Source organism: Mustela erminea, chromosome 4, assembly GCF_009829155.1.
Source record: "Mustela erminea isolate mMusErm1 chromosome 4, mMusErm1.Pri, whole genome shotgun sequence".
Classification (NCBI taxonomy): Eukaryota; Metazoa; Chordata; class Mammalia; order Carnivora; family Mustelidae; genus Mustela; species Mustela erminea.
In genome coordinates, this window is record NC_045617.1 from 68,357,370 (window position 1) to 68,368,260 (window position 10,891).

A 10,891-nucleotide genomic window follows, 5' to 3' on the forward strand; every position below is an offset into this window, starting at 1 on the left:
TTGTCCTGCAGAGTTGCCATGAAGGGAAAACGTGGTGATACAGGAGAGTAAGTGACTGAGTAACTTGGTGTGGGGTCCTAATTTAGATAAGGCCTCTCCAGGGAGAGGAGGCTTTTGAACTGAGACCTAAAGGCTGAGAATGAGGCAGTCATCTTGAGAGAGAGCCTTCCCTAGCACGTCCAAAAGGTCTTGACATGGTCAGAGATGACACTGAGGCCCACGTGGCTGAAATCTAGTAAACAGAGGAGGTAGGGGGAGCAAGCTCTTCAGCAGGGGATTCCGGAATTTAATTTATTTTTCAGGAAGATCATTGTCTCTGCTTGTGCACTTGAGAGGTTGTCTCTGCTTGTGCGCTTGAGAGGGGCTGCAGATTAGCAGGGACGGAGGATTTATGGGAGCTTTGAGAGACCGTAGTTTGGACCACGAAGGTAGTGGTGGAGATGAAGTGAAGAAAATGTGTTTAGAAGCGGAACCAACAGGACCTGCTCAGGTGAAGGCAGGGGAGAGAGGAGTTTAGGGTGATCAGAGATTTTGATTGAGGGTGTGGTGTTTGATGGTGCCTTTTAGTGAGATGGGGAGGAATAGGAGTAAAATAAATCCAGAAGGGGCAAAATAACCCAAGATGGGATGCCCTTTCACACTACCAAAACGGAAAAAAATTAAAAAGATGATGGAGATGGGGATGATTGCAGCTACAACCGTTTTGGAAAACTGGCATTGATTGCCAGAATTGAGCCTTCACAAATCCCATGAACTCTTTGTTGCCCTCCTCTCCCGAAGTCCTTTTCTTGTGAACACTCCAGAGGGTGGCTCAGTGCATGCGAGCAGGAGTGGCCGGTTGCGCAGCTCCCTACCCACGCACTTCCCAAGGCAGAAGGAGAACTGGGTGTGACCCTGACCCGGTGCACCTGTGCTCAGCCCAGTAGCGACGTTTGCCGCTGAACACCTGCAGTTTCAGCCGCTGCCGCGCGAGGCCACTATTAAAACACGAAAGCGGTCGGTCCTGCTGCTCCCAGCTGGGGCGCGGTGGCCGGGTTCCCAAGGACACTACTGGGGGTCTGACTCGGGATCACGAGCTCTGTCAACGCAGATTCCAGGCTCTCTGGTGAGCGGTTTCTGCTTTCACTCCTGAACACGTTTCTTTTAATATACGCTGACACTTTGCACAAAACCAACTTTGCCCCTTCCTCATTCTATGATTTTGCAAGTACTAAAATAGATGACAAAAATGTTTATAATGTGAGTAAAGGTAAAGGAACACTGAGCTAAAAAGGTAGGTCAAAACCATCATGGGAAATCATTGTGTGTTTGTATGTTTATATATTTGTATGCCTCTAATGTAACAAAGATGCCCAGCTTTGAAGGAACCTTTTAAAAACATGAAACTGAATGTAGAATATAACAATAAATAAAAGGTATCATATATGTGATATGCAAATTAATCCAAAAGGAAAATAAAAAGGGCAAAAAAAATTCACAAATCATTTTTCTGAAACTTGTTTTCCCTTATAATTGCTGATTCACATGCAGTTGAAATAATACAGGGAAATAATACAGAGACCAAGTTTACTCTATACTCACATTTCCCTCGTGGTATTATCTTGCAACCCTACAACACAGTATCAAAACCAGGATAGAGTCAAGATACAGAACAGTTCCCATCTTTCATCTTGCTTTTTTATGGCCAGGCCCACCCCCGCTCTTTCCCGCACTAATCTGTATAATTTCATCATTTCAAGAATGTTGTATAAAGGGAATCCTATAGTATGTTCCCTTTGGGGATTGTTTTTTCTCATTTGGCCTAATGCTCTTTAGATCCATGTTGCATTATCGGCAGTTAATTTCTATATATTGATGAGTAACATTCATTGGTATGGATATACAGCTTATTTAACTGTTTTTCATTTAAGGACACCTGGATTGTTTCCATTTTATGGTTATAACAAATAAAGCTGCTATGAGCATTCACAGTGGTTTTTTAAGTCTTTATTTCTCTGGGACGAATGCCCAGGAATACAACTGCTGGATTTTGTGATACTTAGTTCCTCCCATCCCCAAATAACCCATTTATTTTACATAAGAAATTTGATTTAGGCAATACATATTAAATATCATACCTTAATGAAATATTCTATTCTTTATTTTTATTTTATTTAATTATTTAATTTTTAATTTTTTATTTTTTATTTTTTTATTAATTTATCAAGATTTAAATATGTTTTTTTAAATTTTTTTTTATTTTTTTTAAAGATTTTATTTATTTATTTGAGAGAGAGACAGTGAGAGAGAGCGTGAGCGAGGAGAAGGTCAGAGAGCGAAGCAGACTCCCCATGGAGCTGGGAGCCTGATGTGGGACTTGATCCCTGGACTCCGGGATCATGACCTGAGCCGAAGGCAGTCGTCCAACCAACTGAGCCACCCAGGCATCCCAAGATTTAAATATGTTAAACATATCCTCTCAAACCTAGCTGACAAGGAGGTGGATAATAATACTACCTAGACAATTAATTTTCACTAAATATAATTAATAAATGAGAAATAAAGAGGCAGATAGCTCTATTTACATACAATCATATCAAAAAAGAATGATCAAAAGACCACTTCTATGGTAGTTGTCTTTCCTTTGGTATCACTGTTATGTGTCCTCAGTTTATGAAATAAACCCACAGATGAGTAAGGTTCAGAAACAATATATTTAGATTGAAAAAATATTTTTCCAAAGTATTAAGGGAAACTAAAGCCTGCTTATTTAGTCTTCATTAGGAAAAATTACAACTTTCAGGGCGCCTGGGTGGCTCAGTTGGTCTGCTTCCGGCTCAGATCATGATCTCAGGGTCCTGGCATTTAATAAAACAACTCAAAGTGTATTTCTTGTTGACAGTGGCTCAACAATCATGTGACAAATACAAATACAAAAAAAGCAATCATTTTTAAGTTTTCGCCATTCAAGGTAAATTTGAATACCAAATTAGTTGTCACTTGATTATATAATTCAAAAGTGACAGCCACAAAATCAGTTGTTGGATGAATTCAGATAGAGTTTTCTTTTTTCTTTTAAGAGAATTAAAGCCAATGTAGATAAAGATTTCATTTGAACATAATTCTAATATCTTTTCTTTGTAGGCTTTCAGAACCTGGGGCTCTATTCATTTCCTCGATTGTTTTCTGTTCTATCACTATTACCAGTTTTCTTTTGCCTCTTTTGTTTACTTGTCTGATAAAAATCAGAGTCACCTGGTTGCTGATGAGTCTGTTCCCAAGAGCTGAGTCCAATCTCTGGACCTGGATCTGGAACATGACGGTGAGGGGCTGGGGGAGCTATTAGGAAGTGGCACTGTCATCGGCCAGTATGGAGGTTGCAGCATTGGACTATATGCATGCCACCTCAAAGTTTCTGGAAGAAAACATATTCTTGAGGTAAAGCAGCATTATTAATTCGGAAAAAAACCTGCATGTGACAGTTAAGGTCTGCCTACAACTTTCATTCCTATAGCTAGTGAATTTATCTTTTTTTTTTTTTTTTAGCTTTTATTTGTTTATTTGTCAGAGAGAGAGAGAGGGAGAGAGCACAGGCAAGGAGAGTGGCAAACAGAGGTTGAAGCAGGCTCCCCGCTGAGCAAGGAGCCCGATGATGTGGGACTCGATCCCAGGACACTGGGTCATGACCTGAGCCGAAGGCAGATGCTTAAATGACTAAGCCACCCAGGTGTCCCTAGTGAATTTATCTTAACACAGCTTTCAAGACTGTGGTTAGTTGATTCAGAAGAGTGAGAACTCCAAAATAGATATTGCATATTAATTGATCTTCCATATAACTGTATTCCATTTAGCAGAACTATGGCATAAGAATGGGATTCTGGCTGCTCAAAGCAGACAAACACAAAACCTCAGGTTTCACTTCTCTGTCTTAGCGTATAGTTGCTCTAGTTACTGGTACAGTCTATAAGAAATGGAAGAAACATCTCATAGTTTGTCCCCACATTGGGGTCTCTAAACTCTCCACACTGTCCTATCTCCTCTTCCAGAGCAGGAAACAAGAAGATACAGGAGGCACACTGACCCTGGCCTACTGTGCCATCCTGGAGGGGCCTAGACTGTGGAGAGTTTTTTTTTAAGAAACTGCCAAGCTGTTTTCCAGAGTGGCTGTACCATTGCCGTTCCCAGCAGCAATGTATGAGTGATCCACTTTGTTGGTGAGTTTTTCTTTTGTTTTGTCTTTGTCTGTGTGTGAAGTTTAAAAAATAGAATAATGCAAGAAACAAGGATGGGAGCTATTGATCAGAGGGAGAATCTATGGTAGTGTTGGAAGGAAAACCATCAAGGTTACCTAGTAGAAATGGACTTGTACAATTTCAGGAGAAACCATTCTGGCTAGATTGACATAGAAGAGAGAAAACAAGAAAGACTTAGTGGAAAGAGAACAGTGGGAAAGTCGAAAATGTGGATTAACTGATGTGCTTTTAACTAGTTAGTAGTTAGGAACAGGTGGGCCTCCAACCAGCAAGAGTTAAAGATGTGGTTCAGAGACACACTGGGCATTGGCCTCATAATGGGGCCTCTGTCATATGGGTCTGAGCGATAATAACAACACAAAAATGACCTCGTACACATTATCACCATTTTACAGATGAGGAAAACCAGCACATAACCTGCTAACAACCACACAGCTAGAAAGTGGTTCAGACCCAGGCCTTCTGGCTGTAGGGTGTATGTCCTTAACCGTAACCCGAAACCATCAGGACTCATAACTATAGTGAAAAAAAAACTCCTGTTACCCAAGTTAACAATAATTAGTTGTAGAACCATACAGAATTTAGTTATCTCCAGCTTGAGGAAATTTCAAGAGTAGATCTGTGCAATAAAGGAACCATGTGCTAAAGAGGATAGGACATGACTTGAAGAGTCAACTTAGGCCTTGAGAAATAGAAAATGCCCACCTTCTATTGCTCCATTATTTCTCCTGGCCATTTGGTCATGATTTCAGTAGAAATCATGCAATCCCACCCCTCAGTGTCAACCTGGCTTCTATAACTGCTTCAAAGAAAACCCCAGAAATCAGAGTTTTCAGGCAAGGATAAAACAAAGACTCCTTTTCCTGGTGCCTGACTAAGGGAGCAGAATCCTCTGGCCAGCTGCTGCTCACCCAGGAAGTAAAACAAAACTGGAAGTCGGGCGTGATTGGAGAGCCTCAGGCTTTGGGGAAGGAACAAGCAGATTGGATCCCAGAGGGATGGAAGGCTTCTGTTAGACAGAACCTATAAGTAGTTACCTTAGGCCTCAGACATGCTTTTCCGTGATTGCTCACTGAAAATGAACAAGGTGAATGATAGTAAATTCTTGTGGCACCTTCATATTGCTTAGCAAAACCATAAATGTACCATAGCTTGTCACTTTTCTCTTTTTATCTGTCTTTATCCTCTGTAATTTCTGACATTTCAGTTTCATTTTTGTATCATGTCCTTTGAAATGCATGTTTCTTCAACAGCTTCATTAATGAAACAAGTGATTTTGATCCATTTTGCTTAGATTTGTTTTCATGGGGGCAGTCACCCAGACTTGGAGTCCAGTTGTGTTGGTCAGTTCAGGCTGCTGTAACAGGATGCCATGGACCCGGTGGCTTATAAGCAACAGAAATTCATTTCTCACAGTTTTGGAGGCAGGGAAGCCCAAGAGCCAGGCCCCTGCAGTTTCCATGTCTGGTGAGGACCAACTCCTGGCTGCAAACTACCAAGTTCTCAGTAGGTCCTCACAGGGTAGAAGGGGCAGGGGAGATCTCTGGGGTCTTTTATAAGAGCAGACATCCCATTGGTGAGGCTCTCACTCTCATGACTTAATCACCTCCCAAAGGCTCTGCCCAAATATTATCACACTGGGGATCAAGATTCAACCTATGAAATGGGGGGGGGGGGTGTGTGTGCACAGACATTCAGTGTATAACACCAACCAAGAGAATTTTTTAAATTTCTTGTTGGTGAATGCAGTGAACTTTTGGCAGAGCTGGATCAGAATGAAAGTTAACAATCCAGGGATGTCTGGGTAGCTCAGTGGGGTAAGCCTCTGCCTTTGGCTCAGGTCATGATGAGATCAAGCCCCATATGGGGCTCCTTGCACAGTGGGGAGCTTGCTTCCCCCTCTGCTCTGCCTTCTGCTTCTCCTGCTTGTGCTCTTTCTCTGACAGATAAAGAAATAAAATCTTTTTTTTTTTTTTTTTGAAAGAGAGTTAATCTGCAAATGAAATCAACAAGCGAGCCTTTACTACTTTTCTTCTGAGGAAATGGGGGCCTCCAGCATGGGAGCATGCCACTTGCTCTCTGCAGCCCAGCATCGCACAGTCCTCAACTTCTGAGAACAGAAAGACCCAGGGCAGGTTGAACCACATGAAATTGCCAGTTGCTGTAGGTCAAAAAGAGTTCACTAGTGGCAACTTGCTGTGACATAGCTCTGTCTGTCCAGCAGGCATTCAAGGAGCCGTGGACTATCATGCATCATTATTATCTGACCCTCTCTTGGCTTCAGGTGCATTAACTGTCTGAAGAGGTGAATACCCACATAAGTCCAGAGCCAGAGGAACACTGGCTAAACTTCAGACTGCCTCTGCTCACATTCAGACTGGCTCTGCTCAAGCTGACATTTCCTTCATTTCCACAGAGGCTGATTCAAACAGTCTTGCAAAGGATATGTGCAAGAATCCAGGGCGGGGGCAGGACAGAAACATTGTTCTTTAACACCATGTTCTTTTTTGGGGTACAGTATCTCCTTCTTCTTCTTCTTGGGCACACAGTATTAAGAGAAAATAGTTTAAAAATAAAGCCCTGATTTTTCTGTTTCTTGCTTTCTAGTTTGATGGGCCATCCTTGCTGCCTTTGAGGAAATGCTGTCAATAATTGTATGTGCTATTTCCAGCACTTTATTTCTTAACTCATTTATTATCATTTCATATCTGGGAGAGAGCCCCAACCCGGACGTCCTGTAGCTTGTGTCAGAGCCTGGAGCTGCTCCTGCCCTCCCATGGCTGAGATCCATGGCTCCTTTGTTGTGTGGCCACCACCCTCCGAATGTGCACCTGCCGTCCGGGGCGGGGTGACTTCTCCAGTCCGTTCTCTCCCCAGCAATTTCCCAGCACAGTACCCCAAGTAGATGACATTTGTCTAACTGAACAACAGTAGTTTTGCAAACTTAACCAATAATAGTAAACAGTCAGGATCATTATAGGACTCAATCTTGTTAATTATTGTGATCCCATCATAATCTTACAGAGGACTTTGATGTGTCTTTGCCTCTCAGAATAACCTTGTGAATGTGTTAGAGCTGGCATGATTACCTCAACTCTTAGGTGACTAACAGAGGTTCAAAGAAGGGGAGTGTGAAGCAGAAACCATGTCTGTTCCCCCTTATTACCGGTGTAAAACCTTGGCCAGTTGAACACTGTTCTAAGAGACAATCAGATGCACAATTAGAAACAAATATTTGAGCTATGATAGTTTTTTATAGTCATGACCAAATAATTTTGACCAAATAATTTTGAATCAGTTGTAACTTTCACCCTTGTAACTAACTCCATTAATCACAAAACGGTCAATTAGAAGGTAGGCACTATTCACGATAATTATGATTCATCAGTGTTCCCTGTGACAAGGTAATATTTTATAACTGAGCTAAACTAAAGAAATTAAGCCTTACTGAATCGATCACTTTTATAGACATGAAAATCTAAACTCTGGAAGTTCTAAGTTTTTGTTGTCATTTGTTTTAGTCAAAAAGGTGTTTTTATTAATGCACTGGGACAGGACCCTTGGCAGGAAGAGCTACCTGGAAATTATATGTCTCAAATTGAATCTTTTACTTCTAAAGGATTAAAACAGTATTAACTGCCTCTGTAGCAAATGTTTGTAAAGATGATCCCCTTTATATCTTAAGGATCTTTCTATATTTAAGTTACTGTTTTCCATGCCTTTACTTCTGTTACTCACATCTCAGTTTCAATGAGACAATTTTGAAATGCTGCAGAGAAAAAGGGAGCTTGGTTACCATCTTGACTTCATATCAGAAGCCATTGCCCCTTTCTCCCTCCAGCTAGGAACCCTATCTAATACCATTTCTCTCTTTTATAGCCACAAAGAGAAGAAAATCATCCAGAAAATTTGGGGATGCTAAGACATGATTGACAGATTTGGCTGTTTCTGCTCCTACCCTCTAAAAGAAAAGACTGTAGCTCATCTTCACCAGCTTACCTGAGTGCTTCAAGCAAAAGACATAATAAGGTATTATTAATTGGTGAGTTAAATCACATGAAAGTAGGTCATGATCTAAATAATTCTTGGAGAGATGGAAGAGCTTGAGTGTCCTTAAGGTGGTCATTTTACTTTATTTTTTTAAAAGATTAATTAATTTATTTTAGTGTAGGGGAAGGAGGGGCAAATGGAAAGGGAAAGAATCTCAGGCAAACTCCACACTGAACCTGGAGTCTGATGGCTCCATCGTACAACCCAGATATCGTCACCTGGCTAAAATCAAGAGTTCAAAGCTTAACTGATGAAGCCACCCAGGTGTTCCAAAGTTGTCACTTTAAATTGTTTTTTTTTTTTTTTTTAAGATTTTATTTATGTTACAAGGAGAGTGAGCACGAGCCAGATGAGGGAGGGGCAGAGAGAGAGAAGCAGACTCCCAGCTGAGCAGGAAGCCCCATGTAGGGCTTGGTCCAGGACCTTGGGATCATGACCTGAGCCAAAGACAGACACCCAACAGATTGAGCCACCCAGTCTCCCTAAACTGTGTTCTTTAAAAGGCTCCAATGTTCAGATACGTGGATGCAGACATTAAATCAGAGCACAGACACATGCAAGATACTGTGGATGTAAGGGGAATATTCTGGAATCAGGAGTGAGAAGTTGCAAATCTTTCTCTTAAGTTACTCTGCTTCTCTGTGCCTCAGATCTCTGTCCTATAAAGTGTGAGCATTTTGTTTATATGCCCTCTAAATGTACTAGCAATCTATAGGAATAGATTATATTATACCAATGACCTATATTAATATAACAACTATGTACAAACTATATATATATATATATAATATGTAAAACTATATATATATATATATAGTATAATCACATACTAGTACTTGATTATACAATCTGCTAAAAACTTTCATAAAAATATCTATCTCCTCACATTTTCCACTAAAGGGCTGGACTATTTTCTCAAAAATTATTTTTGTGGTTCTATATGATACATAAGAAGTTATTCTTAAATAGAAAATTATATTCAAAGCAGAAAATATGAGCAGACCTGTTTATAGCCTTTAGAACTTTCCTTCACCAAGAACTCAATTCAGTAAGGCTTAACTTCTTTAGTTTAGCTCAGTTATAAAATATTGCCTTGTCACAGGGAACACTGATGAATCATAATTTATCGTGAACAGTGTTTACTTTCTAACTGACCATTTTGTGATTAATGGAGTTAGTTACAAGGGTGAAAAGTTACAACTAATTCAAAATTATTTGGTCAAAGAGTCACTATAAAAAACTGTCATAGCTCAAATAATTTATTTCTAATTATGCATCTGATTGTCTTTTAGAACAGTGTTCAACTGGCCGAGATTTTACACCGGTAATAAGGAAGAACAGACATGGTTTCTGTCTGTTCTGTCTCCCCTTCTTTGAACCTCTGTTAGTAATCACGCCAGCTCTAACACATTCACAAGGTTTTTTTTGGTTTTGTTTTTGTTTTTTGTTCTTTTTTTAAAAGATTTTATTTATTTATTTGACAGACAGAGATCACAAGTAGGCAGAGAGGCAGCAGAGAGAGAGGAAGGGAAGCAGGCTCCCCACTGAGCAAAAAGCCCGATGCAGGGCTCGATCCCAGGACCCCGAGATCATGACCTGAGCAGAAGGCAGAGGCTTTAACCCACTGAGACACCCAGGTGCCCCACACATATTCACAAGGTTATTCTGAGAGGCAAAGACACATCAAGGTCTTCTGTAAGATTATGATGGGATCACAATAATTAACAAAAAGGAACGACAATTGAGTCCTGTCATATCTCAGTATGAGGTAAAGCACAGAATAATTTTATTTACTTGTTGCTACTCTGCTATACTGTCTAAAACTATTTGGTGCTATAGTAAATGGAATCGATTCCCTAATTTCCCTTTCCATATTTCTATATTTTCATTGTTAGTGTATAGGAAAGCAACTGATTTCTGTACATTGATTTTGTATCCTGCCACATTATTGAATTGCTGAGTTCTAGTAATTTGGGGGTGCAGTCTTTTGGGTTTTCCATATAAAGTATCATGTCATCTGTAAAGAGAGAGAGTTTGACTTCTTCATTGCCAATTTGAATACCTTTTATTTCTTTTTGTTGTCTGATTGCTGTTGCGAGGACTTCTAGTACTATGTTGAACAAGAGTGGTGAGAGTGGGCATCCTTGTCATGTTCCTGATTTCAAAGGGAAGGCTGTCAGCTTTTCCCCATTGAGGATGATATTCACTGTGGGTTTTTCATAGTTATATTTTATGAAGTTGAGGAATGTTCCCTCTATCCCTATACTTTGAATCGTTTTAATCAGGAACGGATGCTGATTCTTGTCAAATGCTTTTTCTGCCATCAATTGAGAGGACCATGTGGTTCTTCTCTCTTCTCTTACTGATTTGTTCTATCACATTGATTAATTTGTGAATGTTGAACCACCTCTGCATCCCATTGATAAATCCCACCTGGTCATGGTGGATAAACTTTTTAATGTGCTATTGGATCCTATTAGCTAAGATCTTGTTGAGAATCTTGGCATCCGTATTCATGGGGATATTGGTCTGAAATTCTCCTTTTTGGTGGGGTCTTTGCCTGGTTGGGGATCAGGGTAATACTGGTTTCATAAAGAGTCTGGAATTTT